This window comes from Canis lupus, chromosome 37, assembly GCF_011100685.1.
Source record: "Canis lupus familiaris isolate Mischka breed German Shepherd chromosome 37, alternate assembly UU_Cfam_GSD_1.0, whole genome shotgun sequence".
Lineage (NCBI taxonomy): Eukaryota > Metazoa > Chordata > Mammalia > Carnivora > Canidae > Canis > Canis lupus.
In genome coordinates this window covers 24,004,621-24,028,606 of record NC_049258.1, presented here as the reverse complement: position 1 = coordinate 24,028,606, position 23,986 = coordinate 24,004,621, and the positions used below count along the sequence as shown (strand labels likewise).

At 42.9% G+C, this 23,986-nt stretch overlaps 1 long non-coding RNA gene across 1 annotated transcript in view; it reads left to right on the top strand.

Moving 5' to 3' along the window:
• The window catches only part of LOC102156106, a 75,397-nt gene extending 65,655 nt beyond the window's left edge, over window positions 1-9,742 (top strand). Inside the window, exon 2 of the long non-coding RNA XR_005385388.1 lies at window positions 9,443-9,742. This is a non-coding gene — a long non-coding RNA (uncharacterized LOC102156106). The remainder of the gene's footprint in view (window positions 1-9,442) is intronic.
• Window positions 9,743-23,986: the final 14,244 nt, after the last annotated feature.

The following is a 23,986-nucleotide window of genomic DNA, read 5'->3' as shown; positions in this document are numbered from 1 at the left end:
GTGCAGTGTTACTAATGTCATTGGTGAGAGTTAGAGCAAAGATGTCTGGTGTTCTCTCTGCCCAGGATTTTGGCCAATCAAATATTAACCCTGAGACTTGAGTCAAATGGGATCAGAACAACAGCTTTGCTGTCCAGATGACAAGGCTTCCTGGAAACTATTTTGGGGATGCAGATTAAGTAGGAGGCCAAAAGTGGGATTCCTATTCTCACATTTTAAACTGAACTAATTGGCTTCCACTATGACTGCCTCTCCCCCATTCTCACCCAGCCACTGGTAGAGAAGCAAGAAAAGAGAGAGAAAAAATCTTATCACTTATCTACTTAATGTGTAAATGAGTGCAAGGCAAGCCCACTACAAATGGGAAAGAGAAAGAGCTTCTTGGTTTTGAAGCCAAGTCACCTTACCTAGTAGCTCAGGGAGGGTGATCTACTGGCAATCAGAGCCTCACCAACTAGAGAATGACTCTTCTTCTTTAAGAGGAGAGCTAGTAAGGGCTAAGAAAGACTCAAAAGGTGACAAGAGTTCCTTTCTCTGTGGGTCAAGACAATCACTTGGTTAGAAAAAGAGAAGGCTTCCTTCATGTATGAATGCTACCTCACTGAGCCCATTGGCTGGTGGGACCTGGCCACATCTGGGTTATATGCAGACAAAGGCAGGCCTTTGTCACAGAGTATCTACAGATATGTCTATGGGGACAGTGGTTACAAGACAGGTACAAGATCAAGAAGGCAATGGGTGGCCTAACTGTGAACAATTATCCAGTGGTGCTATAGATCTGTCTGCTATAACCAAGGCCACGTGGCCAGTATTGGAAGGTGTGACCTGTGCTTTTTACCTGTTGCTCCCCTTCATTGAGCTGTAGCCTTTCAGGCTTTTAGTCAGTCTTTTGTGGTGAAGTTGTCTGAACTGTCAATACAACCAATTCACAGAGGCAGTTCTTCAAAGTCATCTTATGGGGATGGTAATGGACAAGAGCCTTTTGAGGACACCCTGTAAGGGCAAAGGCACAGAAGTATATGTAATGAGGTGTAGGTAAGGGAGAGCTACGAGTACAGTACCATATGTTCTGGATGTTTGTGATATACACATGCCTTGAAAAATCCCCAGTCTACGTCAGTGCTTTTGCTTGTAAGTGTCCCCGTCTCTCTTGTAACAAAGCCCTACTGAGAAACATGCACTTCAGATTCAGTTTGAATCACATCAACTGACACTGTGATACAGGGGCAAAGGACAGAGCTAGATAGTGATTCAGATTCATGCCCCCAAAACATTACAGATTATGCTTGTAACTCGTGTCTTTCAGGGTCATTGGCAAATAGACACAACTAGAGACTGTAGGTTGGTAAGTGATGAGAGTTGTTGGAGATGGGAAATGAGTTGGGAGGATGCGATAGCATGTGAGGTCAGCACGGAGGGCAGATATCAGTCCACTCTCTTTCCAGAGGAAAGCCTTATCCTGAGACAATGTGGAGTCAGGAGAGACCTTGAGGCAGAGCCCTGCCAGGACCATGTCCATGAGCTGTGTGAGGTGAGCTCTGAGCCTGGCAAGGTAGAGGATGCATACAATCAAGGCAAAATGTTTCAGTATTTTAATGATTCCAAATTATATATTCCACAGTACTTCTTTCTTTGAAATTATTTACTATTATCTTGTGGACTATTTGCACAACACCATTCACTTGCTAAAATTAGAACAATTGGATAAGGTACTAAGTGTTGTTTTGCCTATTTGAAATCCCAAAAGTAAATCTGGCAAATAATGCCACAAAATGGCCCAGGTGTTTATTTCGTTGCTGCCATCGTCCCTTGTTTTTTATTTTTATTTTATTTTATTTTATTTTATTTTATTTTTTTATTTTATTTTATTTTATTTTATTTTATTTTATTTTATTTTAATTTTTTCCTGTTTATCTTTATTTCTTCCTTGGTTTGGTTTGGCTTAGTGGTGTGATGCTGGTATTCAAATTTATAAAGCTGTTTCATGGCCTTCTACTTTTCACGTGGAATCCATCCAGTGGGCGGCCTGCCCCAGTAGCCAGTGAGGCCCCTGAGTCCTGTCTTCTGCATCTCATAGTATCTATCTTCTGTTCAGGAGAGTTAAGTGTTAACCTTGTCCTGAATGCATTTGCCTTTCAGGAAGATTGATGGGAGTTCAGCCCGCAGCAGATAAACTCATCTGGGAGGGGCAGGCCAGAACTAAGCTGTGTCAACACAGCCTAAGGGCCAAGGAGAACCAAATTGATTACCCGGGTTATGTTCACCCTCCTCCTAGGTCCCCCTGCATTTTCAAATCTAATATAATGTGATGTCTGTATAAAAGTGGAGGGGGAGTTGCTTGTGTGGCTCAGTTGGTTAAGCTTCTGACTTTGGCTTAGGTCATATTCTCAGGGTCCTGGGATGGAGTTCCACGTTGGGCTCTGTGCTCAGTGGGGAATCTGCTTCTTCCTTTCCTTTGCCCTCTGCCTCTCCCCTGCTCGTACTCTCTATCCCTCTCAAATAAAGAAATAAAATCTTTTTTAAAAAGTAGAGAGAGAGAGAGAGCACAAACTTATGGAGGACTGTTTTAAGTGCTAGTCTTATGAAATGCTAAAATGTACCTAGAAATTCAGCAAAATGGACACACTTGAGTTTCCAAGGAAGAACACCTCAAGGCATTGTGAAGGTTGGAGGAGGGATGCAGGTACAGATAGATGATGTCCTTTCCCTCAATTCCTTTCCAAGGAGGGTGAAACTGTTGAGGATGAGATACACTTTTACTAAAAGAGGGTTACACAAACTGTTTTGCAATAGAGGCAGAGGGCCTCCCCAAGGTCACCCATCCTTTCCTCAGTCAGCAAATGACTATCATCTCAAATAAATTATAAAATAAATATTCAAAGGAAGGCACCCAAAGTATTATGCTGCCAGGGACATCTGTATGGAATTGCATCTCCAGGATCTTTTCTGCCTGGAGACCTTCTTCTGGCTTCTGACATGGATGGGGGTGGTGTTCAGATGGATCTGCTTTCACCTTCTGTGTAGTAATGGTCTCTGCAAGGTGATCGTGGCTTTAAAACTCCTCCTCCAAGATGCCCTTAGTTGCCAACATTTGGAAAGTTTCTTCTCAACATTTCCCCTGGGATTTCCTCCTCTCTCTTAAGGGTCTCTCTGTTTAAATGATGCAGTGGTAGGGTCAACACCTTCAGGGAGGTTTCTGGCTCTCCCTGATTTAACAGCAGTGAGAAGAGCCATTCGCTTGCTGTGAGACTTGAAATGAGCCACTTCTTGGGCCTCCATGTTCTCTTTACAGATGCATTACTATCTCAAGCTATCAAATTTAATTCCCTCATTCACCCAGTCTTGCAGGATTGTCATATAAGATACATGATGCTGACCTATTAAGTAAACATTAGCTCTTGTTAACACTACCGTCACTGCTAATGCCAATAATAATGAGGATAATAGTGTTATTTTGCCAGCATTATAGGAATTAGAAAATACTACAGGACTATGACTTAGTAGTCATATACATATATTTGCATCAGAAAATAGTGCTATCTGCCCCCCTTTACACCTCCTGTCAATATAACTTTATGAATCGTTGCTATGGATGAAATGTTTGTGTCCTTCCCAAAATTCATATGTTGAAACCCTAATCCCCAGTATGAAGGTGTTTGGAGATAAGGCATCCAGGAGGAAATCAGGTCATGAGGATGAAACCCTCACGATGAGATGAGTACCCTTATAAGAGATATGAGCTGACTTTGCTTCCCAATCTGCTATCTAACGTGTGAGAACAAAAGGGGAAGATGGTCATCTGCAAACCAGACAAAGTGCCTGCACCAGACACCAGATCTCCACTGGCACTTTGATCTTGGCCTTCCCAGCCTCCTGAACTATGAGAAATAAATGTCTGTTGTCTAAGCTTCCCAGTCCATGATAATAAGCCAAACTGACTAAAATGATGGTCATGTGCTATAGGAGGTCATGCAGTAAGATTTCTGGCTGATCTCAGGGTCCGCAGCACGGATGCCACAGGCAGTCCTTCTCCCCAAGTCCTCCTTCCTTACCCTCTGCTATAGAAGAATTTTCTTCTGTGGTTCAGTGCTCATGGTAGATGGATATGGGTGACCCCTTACCCTCATGTCCATGGATATACAGAGGGAAGATTGTTGTCCCCCCTCACGTCTGCTAGATTGGAGTGTTCCCAGCTGAGGACAAATGACACTACAGGAGAATGAAACTCCTGAGAAAGAACTTGCTCTAAGTGACAGGGCAGTCTGAACTTAACAACTAGACTCAGCCCCGAGGTCTAGATCATGAGAAGGAGGTAGGGAAAAGGGGCACAATGTGCTGCCTGCACTGGAACTTCCAGATCCAAATGGGCACATGTGTCCTATGAACACAGGCCAGGTGAGTGATACAGTTATTTCAGTATAAACACTGCCCCGTGTTGATGCTCAAGCAGCCAAGTGCAACACAAAGGGGCATTGTCCTTCTCATTGCACAAGGTCCATAAGGAGGACTCTAGCTTTGCCATCTCAGGTCATCATCATTTGATACGGCCGGCCTCCTGAGTAACTGCCACCTGGGCCTCTAGTTTCAGAGTCTTGGCTTGAAGGGAGCAGCTATGCTCCTTGCTTATAGGAGATCGGCTAGGATTGATTTGCAGTCATGGAATATTCTCTGGGATAGTAGACCAGAGGAATCTTGGAATGAGCTAGACATTCTAACTAAGAAAGGCTATATGGTTTCAGAGCATGTTAGCTTGGGCATAAAAATGTGTGAGATCTAATTAGTTAGTACTTGCTATTTGAAGAGTTCTATTGCACAAGGTGACCAGTTCCCTAGTTTGACTGAGGGACTGAGGGTTTCTCAGGACCTGAAACTTTCCACTTTAATAAATAAATAAATAAATAAATAAATAAATAAATAAATATCCATGTACATAGATATAAACATAACAATAAAAATAACCAGACTATATGTGAGACGGTGCAACAGTCGCTGTGGGAAGGCTCATCCTCCTTTTCACTTGTCATGTCTTGGACTTCACTCATATTAAGGAAACATTCACCCAGATTTTCAGGTGGCTTAGACCAGAGAGCTAACCTGCAGAGGGAGGTGAGCTATTCAAGAGCCGAGCTGGAGGAAAGAAGGATTCCCAACGGCAAAGAATAGGACTTGTTGTGCAAAGTCTCCACCACCTGGAACTGCCCCCCTACCATGCATCTCCACCGGCACAACTTTCCTTCCTCTCGCCAGGATATGTTAGAATGGATTCTTTCCAAAAAGGAAAAAACAGAGCCCCCAACAGAAACAGATCTCCATTCAGGGAAAGGAATGCTTTCTAAAATTTTCTATATTGCCCCATTCAGAAGCCCTCCAGGAGGCAGGCTGATTCTCTCCCTTGCAGAAACTGTTACTATGAGGCTTTAATGCGGGACCCTAAAAAACTCCCATTTTCAAATTGAACAGTTTATCTTGTAGGTGGGATTTTGTTTTCTTTTCATGCTGGACCTAAATTTGGCATCCTATGGAAGTTTTATTGCACAGCATTACTTGAGACCTCAGCCAAATCTCCCAGTTCAAGAATGGCAGCTGGGAAAAGTTGAATGAATGGGCTATTTTTTCTTTATTTCTTTCCTTCCCTTAACTCCATATGTTTCTCAATTTCTGGCTCATAAATTTAATTAAATAAATATTTTTAAACACAGAAGATGGAGAATGTGAGAACTTGGTAAATATGAAACGAGATTCTAAGTCTATGGGTGTCCATTTGGAAGCTAGTGCTATGTATTTAGGGAGATAGGTATTGCAAAGCCTTCATAGGGAAGATGAATTGGGATCTCTCTGAAAAAGAAAGATTTTGGCATTGAAACATATAGATAGAGAAGACATGGGAATATGGAGAGCTTGAGGAGGTAAACCTCTTACTATAAACTTGCAAATATATTTTTGGGAAAAGGGGTATTTCTATAATCTATTTTTTTGGATTAACTTCTAGGGTGTTTCCTAGAGACATGGGTTAACTCCTGCAGCAGTATCAGAGCCCCAGGAAGAGATTTGAGCTTATTTTGGAGATAATTGAAACAAGGCTTCAGGGCAATGTCTCAAAGGGATACTCAGGAGGGGAAATAAGCCTGTGCTCCAATCTGATGCTAAAGGAAGAACTAATTCAAGTATTCTTTGACTATATGTGCTCAGGCCAAACAATGAAAGAAGTCTAAGCCATTGTTGTGCTTATAGAATGAGATTTGCTTTTCACAGAGGCATGGATTAGCAATTTTGAAACTAATCTGTATGAATTTTAGTAATGATAAAATAAGTAAATGTAGTAAAAATAATGTGACCCAGTGTCCTTATTTCCAGGACAGGAAGTAACATGGTGAGGAGAACAGATGAATGAATCCAGTGGTGTTGGATTGGAATTGGAGCTCTCAGTGGGAACCCATGGCATTTATTACAGAGGGAGATGGAGGCAAAGACAGAGACAGAGACAGAGATGGATGTGGAAATAAATAAATAAATATATATATATATATATATATATATATATATATATATATGGGTGTAGATATGTTTGTGTGTGTGTATATATGCATCTGTTTCCTAGCTCTGTCCTCTTAAGGAGCATAAAGCCAATAAATCCCCGTAGTAATAAGCACATCTCACTTTCAGATCTTGGTTTCTAAATACCATTCTTTACTAAAAGGAATTCAGGTTCTTTGAAGAAATTGCTAATTCCATGGCTAGAAGGAAAGTAAAAGATGAGTCTAGAATATCTTTGTGTTTCATGAAGTAAGAATATGCTCCATGAATGAAGAAGAAAAGTCAAAAAGAATACAGAAGCAGCTTAAAAGAGCTTCCCCTGGGAAGCTTTGGAACAGTTTGGACATCAAAGTAAATTATGATAGTGAAGGATTATGGTCTGTTGAATAAAACAAGAGTCCACTAACTGAACTTAAATGAGCAACAGAAGAGAAAGCTCTTCCTTACATTAGAGAGTCAACTAATAAATATAGAAGGGATGATGAAAATAGAAATCACTATTTGGCAACTATGGCGGACAGAATGGAGAGCATGTCTGTAGACAGTAAGCCCTTTTAAACTTGTTTGTAGGATCTCACTGAGCTTGCTGACTAACCTTTGAGAGGCAAAGTATTTGAATTTTGCAGCACTGACTATATAAATCTAGACAGAGACACGTCTTGCTGTTTAATAAGACTTGTGTTAAAAGCCTACCATTTCGGATGATGTGCTGGGTGTGGAGTCAGGCACCTCCCCTGCCAGGGACACTGGTGATTTTGCCCCATGTTCAGACTGGTTTCAAGTTGAAGACAAGTGCAAAAGGCCCTCCATAGCCTCACCAAGCCTGTTGGGTTGGAGGGACTGTGCTCCACTCACAGGGAGCAAAACACATCTTTGTATCTTTGTATCTCCTATGGGGCTTTGAGCAGTGTGGTGCACATGGAGAGACCTAATAAATGCTTATTTTTTTAATTTTTATTTTTTATTTATGATAGAGAGAGAGAGAGAGGCAGAGACACAGGCAGAGGGAGAAGCAGGCTCTATGCACCAGGAGCCTGATGTGGGATTCGATCCCGGGACTCCAGGATCGTGCCCTGGGCCAAAGGCAGGTGCCAAACCACTGCGCCACCCAGGGATCCCCTATAAATGCTTATTGAGTGAACACATGGACAAATACATAAAATCATGGGTAAAGTCAGAGTTAAGTCTTCAATTAGTTATTGATAAACCTTAAAAAGAAAAAAAAGTTTCAATTTAATTATACTCCAATAGTAAAATTTATTCTTTTGGAGCCTGAAGACATTCACAATCTCTGTATCTCTATTCTTTAAAAATCTAAGTTCCCCTGCATTTATGAATGACAGAGTGTGCTGTGTGAAATACAGCCTTTGTTAATGCTTCCTGAATTTGAACATTATGTCGCTTTTTGATTCCTTTCACTTGGGATTCCAAATGAGCTCAAGTGGATTTGCTGGGGTCCTTGGATAGCTGGGAAGCAAGGCGATAAGGCACACACACACACTGTACACAAGCACACGTAGGCCAACAACATAAACAGACACCTAACTAGAAACAGCTGTTCAGAGCTATTTAGTAAAATGTTGAGTAGCTGGAACCAGCAGGATTGGGTGGGAATGAGTTCAAACTCCCCCCATGAGGCCTTCCTAAGGCTTTGCAGGAGGGCAAGAACAAGGTCTGGGAAGTGGAGAAATGGAATGGCTCATCCTGTCCTCAGTGTCTCAGTCCCTGCTGACTTTCCAGTTCTGCTCACCCTTGCAATATTACACACTTTTATTTATGTAACATTCAGGCAGAAAGCAGCCTGAAGTACTCTGGGGTTATTAATAAAGAAGAAATACAAATCAGATCTGAACAAAGGAGAAAGAAGCCTCAGATATCTGAATGGGGAATAGGAAGGATGTCACATTTGACTTTACCTGGCCTCTTTCTGGCTCAGGAAAGTCGTGGATAGATGGTAAAATTTACAGCGCATGGCTGAGTGGCAAAAATTTCAGCATTTAAGTCTGAGTTCCTGGCATGAGTATAATATTTGCACTCTCCCCAACTCCCTGTTTCCAAAGGAATCTGGTCCATCACTCAATAACATCTCCTCAGGCTCCTCCATGTTCTGAAGTGGGATGGTAGCAAAGTCATGTCTTTATTTCAAAGGTGAGAAATTTAGATTATTTTCAGTTAAAATGCTGTCTTCTGAGGAACAATATATAGTAGAATCACAGCTTTCAAAAATTGGAAGGATCTTGCAAACCGTATAGTCTAAGCTTCTATCACAGAGGAGATAACTGAAACATGGAAGGAGGAAGGAATTTTCCCAAAGTTTCAGAAAGACTAAGCTGACTTGGCATTGTGAACAAGAGCTAAAATCCCAATTCCAACCCTAAAAAGATTAGGTGGCACACATCACCGTCCATCTCTGAACTGAATCCTCTTTCTTTCTCATCTTCTTCAGCTGTCATCCAAAAATATCCAGCTTGATCGCTCATCTTAGTCATCTGTTGCTCCAGAGCCAAATAAAATTCTCGTTTAGCAGCTACAGGAAGCAATTCCTATTCTGTCCAATTGCCTCAGGGTAGTCAAGACTCTGGATCTGACACGAGGGATTCCAGTAAAGTTTTGAACAATGGTGGCATTGTTGGAAAGACGTGTTATTCCCAAAACGCATGAGTTGTAATTGCGTGTTACGGTGGTTAAGTTCGGAGTTTGAATATTGGCTCTGCCACATTATAGAAGGATAAATTTGGACAAGCTCTGTACTGTCTACCTCATAGGATTAAATAATATAATGTGTATAAAGCACTTAGTACTGTTTTTATTATGTTAAAATAATCATCATTTATTTAAAATGTAGTAATACTCCTTTATCACTTACGCTTCTAGAATAAATCTAAGTCAATATTTTGTTAACTTTCAGACACCGATATGCACTGGGAGTTTGTCTTCTGGCATCAAAGCCATGTGAAGAGACCCAAGCTGGCCTGCTGGAGGGCAGGAGACATGGAGTGCTGTGGCCCCATGGCCCTGATGGGCAGCTCAGCAGCTGTCAGATCATGTGAGCAGGACCATCTTCAATCATCCAGCCTGCAGCTGACCCTCCAACTGATTATATATGCATAAGCAAACTCAGGCAAGGTTAACTGACTAGGCCTAGGCCAGAAGAACTGCTCTGCTGACCCAGAGAATTGTGATTTAAATAAATGACTGTTGATTTAAATCAGTAGTTTTTGAGATCATTTGTTATGTGGCCCAAACTAACAGATACAGCGCCTTGATGTGTTCATGCCCCCAAATGAATGAGAGATGATCTATGTAAAGAAGATGCCAAGAAGTCTCCCTAAGGAGAATTCTTTTTTTCAGCAGACAGGGTAGTTTTACGTGGAGTTATCCCCACACTCTCTCTTGGCCCCTCCTTTTCTGGTGAGGAGAGTAGTCTGTGATCCCAGAATGGAGACTGTTGGTTGGGTGTGGTGGGGGACCAGGGTACGACCTGGCCTCATTAACACCAAGCTCTAACCAGCTGAGCCAATCGGCCTGTCCCTGTCCTTCTGGAAACTTTTACCACCCACTGTCTCCCAGACCAGAGCACTCCACCCATTAGTCTTCCCTGAGAAACAAAGATGCGTGCAAGCACGTAGTGGAAATGCCAGGCAATGAAACTTGGCAGACTCTTGTTTCCCAGTACTCTGTGTTGGGGTTCCATGAGGGCAGATTTGCCACATTGGAGTCACAGGTGCCAGGAAGGCCTTGCTCCTGGCTACAACAGTCTCCTGTGGGGGTGTCTCTAGAAAGAGAAATCCACTTACTCAATAAACTCATTCTTACCTTCCCAGTCTTTTTTGGGAAAAAGGTTCTTACTCATGTTGTTATTTTAATCTATTTTATCCTAATCCTAAGCCATTTCAGGTTCCAATTTTATTAGCACTGAATACTTCAAAGAAAAAGATCTGTTGTCTTGAATGTGTCAGTCAAACCCTAAGATCCTCTTCTTTTTACCAGCATGCAAGGGTAAGCGGAGAACTAAAAATTACATCCTCACACAGGTCAGTTTTACATGGTCTAATTCACTATTGCATGGTTCACCTACTTCTACTCTTGTTTCCCTGGGCTCTTAAAGGTAATGGCATATATCAGAGCGTGATTTTGGCAAGAGCTCCAGGACCTACCTTCTCTGCCCTAACACACTCATGCCTTCAACTCTTAGATCCTAGACACTCTGACTGCCATTTGATGAGTTTGCCAACTATCTCAGCTTTCCCACCTGGTTTGGTTTCTATGCATTCATATCTCTGAATTTAGCTTTCCCTGTTCTGTAAGTGAGAAGCCCCTGCTCTTGACCTTAGTCTCATGGAGCATCACTCCATCTTGGCCAGGACCCACCAGTACTCCTCAATCTGTGACAATCTGGGGACAGTCCCTACCATCTTATCCTCAATCAGTCCGCCTTTCCAAAATCAGTATCTCTAAACTATTATGAATGCTTTAACGTCCACCATTAGAGAATCTTTGTTTTAAGTCAATAGCCAGAAAACTTTTTTTTTTTATTCAGGGCATAATAAATATTTTAGGCTTCACATGCCACATTTGGTCTCTTTCTTTTCTTTTTTCAACCATTTAATAAGGCAAACACCATTCTTTGTTTGAGGACTGTAATAAACAGTTGTGAGCTAGGTTTGGCCCATGGTTTGCCTTAACCTTTCGATTCAGGCAAAGTCTACTTTTAAAACACAAATATGACTGGAAATGGTAAGTGAGCAACTAACAGCTCAGTGTGAATTAGTTCATTTTCCTTCTTTCAAGTTCCAACTGGACGAAACAAGTTTTGAAGAGGGGAGGAGGGAGGTAGGGATGCTTCGGCCAATCCTGTTGTACAGTCAACAGGAAGAATAGGAAATCCTGGAGGCTTGAGCAAGGAGGAGGGAAGAAAAGGACACCAAGTCAAAGTATTCTATCATGTGTTGACGGGGCTAGGGGTGGTGTTCAAGGTATGTCAAAACTGGTAAGGTGTGGGCACTGACCACAAGAGTAGGATGTCAGGCAGCCTTTGTGCTGCAACAAGAACTAGAGGTTCCTGCTTCACTGAGCATTAGTGCTCTGGCTGCTAAATCATACACGGAGAGGTCCAGACTCATCTTGGTAGTGGGGCTGGGAGGTGAGAGGGAGTGTGGATTACAAGGCCTAAAATTCTGTGCTGCTTTGACATCTTTGAGCCTCACAGGGCTCCAAAGGCCTACCCATGAGTTCCTCTGTTCTCACCAGATGCTCCACACTCAGGAGGAAAGGCTCCCCACCTGGCTAGTTCCTCTATCAGCTAGACCAAGTGCACTGTGCCAGGTCTCAACCTAATAGGCTTTAGTTCCCTGCCAGTCCACAAAAGTATTCAAGTAAACCAATTGCATCCTCCTGTGGGAACCAGGGGGCACCTGCTCTCTTGTTACTAAAAAGCCTGCTGTGCATAGGTCCTGCTTATTCAGCTTATCCCCAAGAGCAGCTTTCTGGTGGTCATGTAAGGCATGCCTGTCCTTCTCTGGGCTGTGAGTGTATGTGACTAACACACTGCTGTGAATTTTATCTCCCCAGTGTTGGGTGTTATGCGTTCAGCCATCCCAGGCTATTTTGCGTGTTTATTGAGGGAAGAGAGAGGGGGCTTGGGAATGGATCTGTCCCTCACAAGTGGGTGAATAAGAGATGATCAGAACAGGGTGTCACTCTGGATCCTTTGGACAGTGAGTATTTACCAATTTACCAACCAGAAAAGAAGCATTTTAAGTTTAACAACCAGTATTTGAACAACGGATAGGGTTATAATGTATTTGGATCCCTGCTACTCCCCTCCTTTAGATTTTCTTATTGGACAATGTCACTCTCTAATTAAGGAGACTGTGAACTGATCCCAGTACTTTAGAGGTGACCTGGCCAGAATAGATTAGAGAGGCTATCACATTGTGTTCAAAAGTGTACTTTTCTAAACAGCTCTGCAAGGAAGAAACTCTTAGGCTCCCAACTCATTGGGAGTACAATTTTTGTGTTATTAGGACTTGGAGGAAATAAGGTAGAAATGGTGAGTGGGGTCATCATGGAATCTCAGGACCAGAACTGAACTCGCAGTCATCTGGTGCAGTCCCTTCATTATTCAAATAAGGACACTGAAGCTCAGGGAGGGGAAGTGATCTAAACAAAGTCACCATGGAGGTTGGGAGAGGAACAGCAAAGAGGAAACAGGAAGGGAGAAGGCAGGTATGAAACAGCAAGATAGGAATGATGTCGTAGGGATCCCTGGGTGGCGCAGCGGTTTGGCGCCTGCCTTTGGCCCAGGGACCCTGGAGATGCAGGATCGAATTCCACATCGGGCTCCCGGTGCATGGAGCCTGCTTCTCCCTCTGCCTATGTCTCTGCCTCTCTCTCTCTCTCTCTCTCTCTCTCATAAATAAATAAAAATTAAAAAAAAAAAGGAACGATGTTGTATGTAGTTTATGGTTGCCCAAGAATGAGGAAGTGAAATTAGAGCCCCTCAATGAAAAACTTGTCAACTGCTTGCCTTCTAGTACCCAGAAGCAATTGTTTCAAAAAATACAAGTAGAACTTGCAATTAAAAATATTGATACCATTGCCGTTATTAGCCAAATTTCAGACATACTTATGTTAACTTACTTGACACCGTTACCTACACTGTGAGATAGGCAAGATGCAACTCTGATTTTTATCAACATCATACTCCATACTCCAACATCATACATCCTATGACTTTATCTCCAGTCACACAGCAGGGAGATTCTGACTCCAGGTTTCCCATTAAAGCAATTCCCCATTTTATGCAGGGGAAACTTTATCCTTACTGGATGTGTCTCACTCTTTTAAGTCAGTAGGTTGCTCTATTGTAATGAAATCCAGGGGCTTTTACTGAAAGCAGGTCCTAGACTGTAAGTGAAAGCAGGCATCATGAAGAGCTCTCCCAATTAAGAACTAGAAGAGGCAGATTCTTGCCAAGGCTTTGGCACTGACCAGCTGTGTGATCTTGGACACATCATGCCTGTCAACATAAAACAAGGAATCTGGACCAGGTGATGTCTGAGATGCCATCCAGTCCTACCATCCTGAGGCTGTGATGGTCAGATGGATTTTACTTCCCAGTCAGCTGGTGAATGGATCTGGTCCCAGAGGGAAGCACTCACAGAAAGGCTGTAGGTGGAGCTGTCTCGTTAAGGCACTTCGGAACCCAGAAGAGTCTCACTTCCTCTCAGAAGTTGCAGTGAGTGAGCAGGGTGAGCCCTGGAGTATTTTTCTCTAGGGTCATCCAAACAATAGGCCTTTAAGATCTGTGAAAAATCATAACATTTAATTATGATATGGGCAAACCTGGAGGGAAAACAGACATTTCCCATCTGTTATTTATGGAAATGTACGTTGGTGCCACCGCATTGAAAGCCACTTCATAGTGTCCTTCATAGGATCTCAGGCAATATCCATCAAAAGGACAAACACACATCCTTCCTACCCAGCAATTCATCATCCAGGAATTTATCTGACAATCTGCTAACACACACACCATGTTATCTATCACTGTATTGATTTTAATACAAACGACTGAGCTAAGTATCCATTAATAAGAGACTGATTAGTTAAATGGTTGTTCACTAGCATTCTCCATAACTCTAAGTTAAATGAGAAAGATTTTAATAGAGGATAATTTCTAAAATGGATTATTAGATGAAGAAAGCAACGTGCAAATTAAGGAAGTGCTCAGAAGACCACCCAATGATAAGATGGTTTGGTGATGGGCATTACGGAAAGAATGGGTAAAGAAGCTGTGGTCTACGTATATACAATGGAATATTCCTCAGCCATTAGAAACGACAAATACCCACCATTTGCTTCAACGTGGATAGAACTGGAGGGTATGATGCTGAGTGAAGTAAGTCAATCGGAGAAAGACAAACATTATATGGTCTCATTCATTTGGGGAATATAAAAAATAGTGAAACGGAATAAAGGGGAAAGGAGAGAAAAACGAGTGGGAAATATCAGAGAGGGTGACGGAACATGAGAGACTCCTAACTCTGGGAAACGAACAAGGGGTAGTGGAAAGGGAGGTGGGTGGAGGGTTAGGGTGACTGGGTGATGCGCACTGAGGGGGGAACTTGACGGGATGAGCACTGGGTGTTATGCTATATGTTGGCAAGTTAAACTCCAATTTAAAAAAATAAAAAAAATAAAAGCCTCAATTTAAAAAAAGGAAAGTATGTGATGTGATGAGCACTGGGTGTTAACTGATAGATCATTGCACACTAAATCTGAAATCAAGTATGTACTTTATGTTGGCTAATTGAATTTAAACAAGAAATGAAATAAAAATAAAGATTATATCAAAGGAACACAGGTGTCAACTGAAAGAGTTCTCAGTGGTCCAAATTGGAATAATTTGAGGAGCAAAATAAATAAAGTAGTACTAGATTATGTTATGGCCTGAATTATGTCAATTCATAATTTAGCGACCTACCTCTCAGTATACCTGTATTTGGAAATAGGGTCTTTCAGAAGTAATTAAGGTTAGATGGGGCCATACAGGTGGGGCCCTGATCTGATAGGATTTGTGTCTTTAGAAGAACCCTGAAGGAGCTTGTTCTGTCTCTAAAATGAGGACACAGTGAAGGCGGATCTCTGCTAGCCAGGAAGTTTGCTCTCACCAGAACCTGAGCCAGCCAACACCTTGACCTGGGCTTTCCAGCCTCCAGAGCTGTGAGAAAATAAATTTCTGCTGTTTAAGCCACCCAGTGTACTGCATTTTGTTATGGCAGCCTGAGCTGACTAATACAGATTATAATACAAACTATAAAAGAAATATCCATGGGTCTGTACTGCTATAAATAAATGACTGAATAAATAAATAAATGTGGGAAAAGAGATAAATCACCTGTGTAGAATTCCAAGTAATTTATTCAGATACTTGGTCCTCAAGGAGGAGGTATAGAGTGACATCTTTCCAAATAGCACCAGAAGGAAAGGGAGGAAAATGTGTAAATTTATGGCAGAGAAATCTGCCAGGTGATCATCATCAGCCAGGTGATCTGATCAAGGTTAACATCAAGAGTGCTAAGTCATATTGATGGTGTGTACTTTTCATATGAAAATGGCACTTGATCTCCATGATCTGATTTCTGTAGCCTTCCTCCCCAAATTCATATCCCCACCCTAAACATGAGAAGATCTTCAGAGAAGTCCCAGCTGAAGGACATTCTATGAAATACCTGACCGGCACTTTTCTATAAATTTAAAACTATCCTAAAATTAAGAAAAATTATTTAAAAACAACAAAATGCAGAACAATATGTTCTTCTCTGTTCCCATTTGTGTGTTTGTGTGTGTTTAAAGGGCAACTGGAGAAGATTAGAAAGAAGAAAAAAGGGAAAAACAAATGTCTCTGGAAGAAAACTCACAAAACTAGAAAGAAGCTTGGTAGATAAGAGTTTTTACTGTGTTTTCTTTTGCACATTTTTATTTTTACGAGAATATTTTTATCTCTTTTTTAAAGTATTAAATATTTGAAGTAATGAAATATCTTAAATATTTAATATTAAACATCACTAAAACAATGAAACCTCAATAGGAATTACCCTTGGGAGTGGCATAAGAAGAGAGGGATGATCTTGGAGCTCCCTACAAATTTGGATTTGGGAAGCCAACTACAAGGTGGATGTGTCCATATGGCAGGTGCTTCGTGAGAAAGAAAAACAACATGTGGAGCAAGGTGCCATAAAGGTGATGGAGCTGCAGAGACTTAATGAGTTCAAGACATATAGACCTCAGCATCTGGAGAAGGGAGTTGAGGGACCACAGGGGTAGGAGCTAGGTCACTGCAGCTGCCCATATGGTCTTCACTTGTTTTCGGTCTTCTGCACACTCCTTGTCCTCAGGAAGTGATGTGACAGGAGTGCTAATTGGAAGTAAGAACTTGGATGCTGGAAAAGAAAATGCCCCCAACCTTTGCCCAGAGCTTGACCCAGGGCTCTGGGAGCTGCTAAGGAAGTTCCATGAGCTTCTTTTGTTTATTGCTTTAAATATACATAAATATTTTTGTTTTTTTGGCATTATTCTTCCTTTGGTTGAACTAGTGTCCCATCATTTTCTAGGCTCCAGCCCGGAAACTTTGGTTTGGAGAATTCCGTGGACAAAGTCATATTTCTTTCATCATCTGCACCATATATTTGGGCCCTGGTTAATTAAGCACTCAACGCCATCTGTGCACTTCCTTGTATTGTTCTCCAGAGAAAGCAAAGCGTAAGTCTTGTGTCCTATGCATAATCAGCAAACTCCTTGGGGGAATCATGTCTTGTAAGTCTTATATACCCTGCAGGCAACTCCGGGTTGGACTGACTATTTCATGCTTCTAGACCATCCCGTTACTGGTCTATTCCCCAACTTCTGTGTGAGTGTTGTCTTTCTTAGTTGGGGTGGTGGGGGCATTGCATTTATTGTTCTAAACCAGGACACTTTTGAGAGGGAAAATGTGGTGGTATTAGTAAAACTGAGGGACACCAGTCATAAACTGGAACCGTCTTACGGCAAAACTGGGACATGAGTTTAGGCCCTCTCATAGTATTTGCAATGTCAGGGGAAGAGGACAAATGGAGGCTCACATATCACATCTAAGTATCTAAAGCTATGCATGAAGCTAAGAAAGCATTAATAAATATATACTATCTTTCTGTCTCAAAAAATAGGCCTTTGTAATGACAATACTCATACTTACAGCCTTAGCCTCCTTTCCAATTAATTGGGAAATCCATAGGAAAATACCTGTATTCTGTGTGTAAGTTTGTTTACATATGGGTAGAAGGAGGGGACCAGGGGACTCTTTTATCTCTTGTTAGAGGCTTCACTGACCCCTTCCCTACTGTCCCTCTCTAATCCCCACCATCCAGATGCCTTCAGAAGGGCCTGAGAATAGTGGTCTCAAGCTTTTTATTCACCCTACTCAAGTCCAAGACTGGCAAACTCTGTCCACAAGGTATCCTAACCCACCAGCCCCAACAGTACAAGGCCTTTTAAGTTCTTTAAAGAACACTGAAGCTGGAAGGCCAGGTTTGGGTAGAACTCTCAAACTCCTCAGAGGACCTTGCCACAATATGGTGACAAGTAGCCCTCAGCCCCAGATCCTGGATCCTGGCTCCTGGATTACCTGCTTTCTGTTTCCTACCCAGACTCCTTCCCATACCTTGCAGGCATAGGTATGGACACCCCAGCTCAACAGTTCCAAGCTATGTTTCTGTTCCCCACAAAGAGCTGCCCCTTAGCCACTCCCAAGTGAGAGGCATGGCCCTCCCTTGGGAAGGAAATTCTGGGGTCCTATGTCCCCAGAACATGGTATAGAAGGTAGAGAATCAGTTATGGGTGGGCATGATCCCATGATCTTACAGATTTTTCATGCTCTGAAGAGAGGTTCAACCAGAGGAGGCTATGCAGTATTGTCCTCTAAAGTGTGGGACTCCGGGGCAGGATTCCTCTTGTCTGAATTGTATTGAGGACTGAATTGTATCCCTCTAAAATTCATTCAAAATAGGTTGAAATTCTCAGTCTCAGTGTGACTGCATTTGGGGTTAGGTCCTTTAAGGAGACAATGAAGGTGAAATGAGGCAATAAGGGTGGGGCCCTAATCCAATAGACTGGTGTTCTTATAAGAAGGAGGAAAGACACCAGATATATCTCTCTCTGTCTCTGTCTCCATCTCTCTTTCTCTCTGTGCTTGCACAGAAAAGGCTGAACGAGGACACAGTGAAAGTTGGCTATCTACAAGCCTAGGAGAGAGGTGTCACCAGAACCCAGCAACATGAGCCTCTTTACTTTGGACTTTCAGCCTCCAGAACTATGAGAAAATTAATTCTGTTATTTAAGGCATTCAGCCCATGGTATTTTGTTATGGTGCTCCAAGCTCTAAGTAGGCCAATACACTTGGAAATGAGTGCAATCCTGTGCAGAGCCCCTCCACCCCCCACCCCAGTCTTAAACATGCTCTCTGCCTTCCAGATATAATGAGGAGGGAGGCCTTGATTAAGAAAAGGAGAGTGGGAGGTGGAATAAAGAAAGCTGATGGATGCAGAGCATGAACATTTCCAGGAAAATTGTACCCCAAGGGGCATTGTTCCTCTGTTCCCATGTTCACTTAACAAGTACCAAATTCCCACTTTTGCCAGACATGGGTGAGGCAGTGGAAATGCAGTTTGAACAAGATAGAAAAGGTCCCAGTTCTCGATGTGTCTACTTTCTGGTAGGATCACTGGATAGTAGTATCAGGGTGGTCTCTGAAATCCTAAAGAGATGGATGAATAGTATCCTCTTAGAAAACCTCAACCTCATTCTCCATATGTTCTTCATCTGAAAGGGTGACCCAGGAGATGGAAGTGGTGGTGGTGGGGAAATCCCTCTGTTGCCTTGGTGATTATCCCTCCCCTGACACCTCTGGCAATTGGAGAAGGATGGGTGTGATAAACCCTTCCAGCATCTGAGCTCAGCTGGGCTCCAGATGTGGCTCTGGGGAGCCAGGTTAGATGGGGAGGTCACCGAGAGGTGAGCTCAAACAGGTGGTCCAATTCCTGGCTCTATATGAATAGGTGTGGTCAATCCAGTGACTTCAGAGTTCCAATCCCTTACCTGTCAAACAGTCATTGGACTAGAAATTTCCTTGACTCCTGGCTACTTAATCCACCTGGGATTAGCCTCAGTTTTCACCAGCCCAAGATGGGTGCCTCAACGATTTTTTGGTTTTTATTGCTAAAGGAAACAGGAAAATGGGGGTCCCTTCCTCCTCTTGCCCACATTCTCTTTCCCCCTCCCCAAGCAGAATATGGCCCTGACTTTTCAGGCTTTGCTCGGTATTCCACAAATGGCATCATCACTCTGAGCCTGATAATTTGTGATTCTCTAGGCCTTGAAATAAACTTGATCTGATTAGCATTGATCATCTAAATTAAAAAAGAACTAATAAAAGGGATTTGTTTATTTTCCCAGGGAAGAATTTTCTTTATTTCTACATCTCATCTCTTTATTGTCAGCTCTTTTCAAAGCTATAAAAGCACCAGTTGGCTCCATACCAGTACATGCCTGTGGGCTTTCACTATTGTAGAATTGGGAGTGGGGAAGAACCTAAAATTTGTTAGCTGTAACTTCCCAGTGACAGAATTAAAGAATACCAGGTTGCACTCATACCTGGACCATGAGACCAGCCTTCAAAATTTTTTGAATACTATTTTGAATTTCTCCAGTTATCTTTCTGGACACTTTAAGCAAGCAAATCTTCATACTGAAATGATTTGGAAGAAGAAAAATTCACCTCCAAAATGCTGAAAGAAAGATGAAATCCCATTTTTAAAGCCAGTTTTACCTAGAGGAGCAAGTGATGCCTATGGTTCTGAATGGTATGGTCCGTCACTTATGTCCCTTTTTATTGGGTCTGTCTTCCTCAATTCTTAGGGTCTATCAAGTCACCTTGCAGTACTAAAAGGATCTGTGTAAAAGCATTATGCAAACAGGGAAATTCTGCTTCGATTTGAAGGAAGAGATTGGAGGGAGTAAATATGTGAATTTGCTAAACTGGAAAGATCTATTCTGTTTTTCCCAGATGTTCATACGCCTGTGCCTATCACCACTGCCCCTAGTTATGCCTGTCTCATGGGACCTATAAAGTCTCCCACTTATATATTCCTAGAGCACCTTAGGCCCCAGTGTTTAGCCTTGAATCTTCAGGGGCTCCCCTCCCAGATCCCCACACCCTCACATATCATCCCCACCCAGTTTCTGAATCTAAAATTATCCCATTTCCCAGAGTGCTCAGCCTCATCTCTTTGGCTCTTCTTTGGGTTGGGTTCCTGGCTAGCAATAGGGCAGAGAAGTCAATAGGCTTCTATTCTTCTCTAGGTCCCCAAGGAGGCCATAGCACAAGTATCTAGTGACCAGGAGCTGCTGTTACCAACATGTTACTGTATCCTACTTGTCTGGTTGATCCTGGCCCCGTGCCCCCTCTCCAGTCCTTCTACAACTCCTAAGATTTCTCCTCCTCCTCAGAGCCCTCTCAGGAAAACCAAAGGGAAAATGAGAGTGTGGGGCCCTCGCTAGTGAAATGTGCTCACCCTCAAAATATACGGCATAGGTCATCGTGGGTTATCTACTCAATTGGCAAGATAGAACATTCACTATAGGCATCAGCTAAGCATGAAATAGCCAAAAAATAAACAAGTTCACCTCTGATAACCTTTCAAGAATTTTGCAATCAAAACATCTAAGGTAAAAAACTTTTATTGCAGTAAAACTTCTAAGTCTTGTCTTTTTAAGTTGGTGTTCTTTATTTTGGAAGTCTCGTTAATTATTTTTCCATGCCTAGGGTCTTTTAGTATCTTTTCTGACCCCCACATATCACAGAAACAGCACATGGTCAGGAGTCATTGTAGGGGAAGAACTAGCATCTAGGTACCCTAGTTGGATGTATGAACTTGTTCAAGTCGTGTAACTTCTCTGGACTGTCCTTTCTTAATGTGTGAAACAAAAATCGATCTCAATGTTTAAAATCACTTTCAGTTCTAAAAGTCTGTGATGCTACAACTTTACATTCCTTTACATGAGCCAGCTAAGGCTTAAAAATTTTAATTAACTTATTACTCTCATCTTGGCTGGAAGCCTCAGATGCCATAGTTGTGTGTAGGGCATAAACGAAGCTTTAGCACGTGCTTTTGAATGGCTGCTCCTTTGGGACATGGCACATGACTCTGTGGCTTGAAGTGGGATGGAGAATACACCGCCCCTGAAACAAAGGACTCTGTAGGGTCTGGATGTTCAATACAAACTATAAACTGGAAATGACCTCCATGTTCTAACGAAAGAGGCTGATGAAAAACAGGTCCTCGGACCATGGTTGCACAGTTCCTGGGGACAACTCAGCTCCTGCTCAGCCTATCGCTCTGCTTTGTCAGTAACGGAGAAAATGGAAAGGACATTTCCTGGCCCCATATCCAGACCCAATCCATGCACCCCCAGGGGGAATCTTGATTAGAATCTCCGTGGGCAGTGACCTCTTGGGGAATGTAGTAAATCCTATCCAGTAGGTAATCTTTAAGGAGCCTTTAGGTTTTGGTGTCTTGTGACTCAAAACCTGGGGCCTTAGGAATAGGAGGTCCATTTCCAGGGAATTAGCCAAAGCTAATTCTGCGACTCCAATGTCTCTCGGTCATCAGCTCTGCCTCGGGTGGGGAGGGCGGGCCACCCAAAGTTGGAGCAAGCAACCATACAAGAACAGAAACTTCATAGCACTGACGTGTTGTTTGTGGTCTGGAAGGAGGCACGTGCAGTTTCTGCTTGAGAGAATCCAGGAAGTCTTCCTAGAGGAAGTGGGAGCCTGGGAGTGTTTTAAAGAGGGAGGAAGAAGGCAGATTGATTGATTTGAGATTAAGAAGGAAGGAGGCTTTCCACAGGCAAACCCAAGCTGATTAGCTGCCTGAATGCTAGAGGCTGTGAACTCTGGGTACCCACTCAGTGGGTGGTCTGTGCTATTGTGAGAATTACCCATGCACCCCCAGAAAGTTGTGGGCTGCGCTGCTGGGGTTGGGCTGCTGTTACTTCTCCCTTGAGCCTGGGGCAGGAGGCAGCCACAGGCCTCAGCCTGACAAGGACACGAAGTAGAGGTGAAGGGGAAGAAGTGACGGACCTGGAGGACTGTAGCAGGCCCGTGGTCCGGAAGCCTTCACCTCCCACCCAGCCGCCCTTCTTCTCACCCTCCTCCCCTTCCAAGGCCCTCTAGAACAAGCGCTTTTCCCGCCAGATGTTTTGAATCTCCTTTCCCATCCTAATTAAAGACAGCTTTTCTTTCAGCTTGGGAAGGAAGGGGAGGAATATGCCCTGCAGCCCTATCCCTTGGCTCTTCCCTCCTTCCTCTGGGGTGAGATGCTCTCCATTTCCAAGCAAAAGGTGGAGTCAGATGGTTCAACCAGCCCCTTCCCAGCAGAGAGCAAGTCTCAGAAGGGCTCCAGCCCCTTTTCCTGGAAGGAGGAATGTGGTCCTTCACCACATCTCACCCATCCTCTCCCCTATAGGCACTCACCTCAGTAAGATGGCTGCAAACCCCTTATCCCCAGAGAAGCTGCACTTTCCAGCTGTCAGTGGGGAAACAATGCCTCTGCCTTAGAACAGACATCTTTCCCAGGAGAGAACTGTGGCTAGTTAGAGAAATTATTCACTTTTCTGGCCAAGTACCACTGGAACCACTCAATTAGGGATAACTGTAGTTCAGCACCAGCTATTCCCAAAGGCAGCCATGTAGAACAGAAATCCTGTCAAGATGCACCCGTGGGCCTGCACAGTCTTCAGCCAGCCCCAGTACTTGGGTCCATCCGGTTTGATATTCGGTAATTCTGGGCATCATAAGGCAAAAGTGCAAAGACCTCTATAGAGCAATGTGGAGGGCCACCCTCTCATTGGATCAGTAACCTACATTTTTCAGACCACCCAAGCCTGAGGATGAAAATAGGATCCCAAGAGCAAATACAGAACTTCTCCAGAAAACTACACTTGTGTTCTGCGGGACTTCCAGCTCCCTCTCAAATTTCTTTAAAGCAGCCTTGAGTGTCTGTCTCCCTTGGTGTCTCATCAGTAGCCTCAGAGCAGAGAGTGTCCATTATGTGATCTGCAAGGCAGTCCTCAGGGCTACCGTGTGACATCTGGTGCTTTTATCTTTTCCCACTCTGGCTCATTTGGGGTAATGACTCCCATTGCTACTGAAACTCTGTCACTGATGTCTGCTGGAGGCATTTAATTCTTGCCAGTATCCAATGTCAAAGTCATTGCTGTCTATGGTGGGGCATCCTCCTCATCCGTTACAAATGAAGACCCTGGCACCAATTCTACAGATGCCCTGCATGCTAATATTCCAGCCTTTTTGTTTTGTTTTGTTTTGTTTTGTTTGCTCTTTTACTGGTCCCACAAAATCACAGTGACTTCCATCAAGGAAAGGGAATCTTCTGGGGCGAGACATTCTTTCCTCTAGAACTGGTGAGTCTGTGTCCTGAAAGCAAACACATGTGACCTGACACTAACTCCACTCCATGGTTCCTTGTATAAATAACTGGCAGACTTATCCCATCAGCCCTCCACGTATGGCATGTCTTCTAAATCCTAGCACTCAGATAGTTCTAATTTATGATTAGATGGATTCAGAGTTACTATGACTGTGGTAGTTAATAGCTTGGATTTGAATCCTGGTTCCACCACTTACCTGCTCTGAGCTTTAGTTTCCTCACCTGTAAAATAGGGAAGATAATAATTCTCCCGTCACAAAGCTGTGTTAAGGTCAACACATGCAACTTAACATACTGTTTAAATGTGGTCAATAAATATTGACTATTATAATTTTTATTAAAATTTTCTTAATGAAGAAGGGGTTGAGGTCAAGATGAGTGAGATGACTTATCTACTACACAGCCAG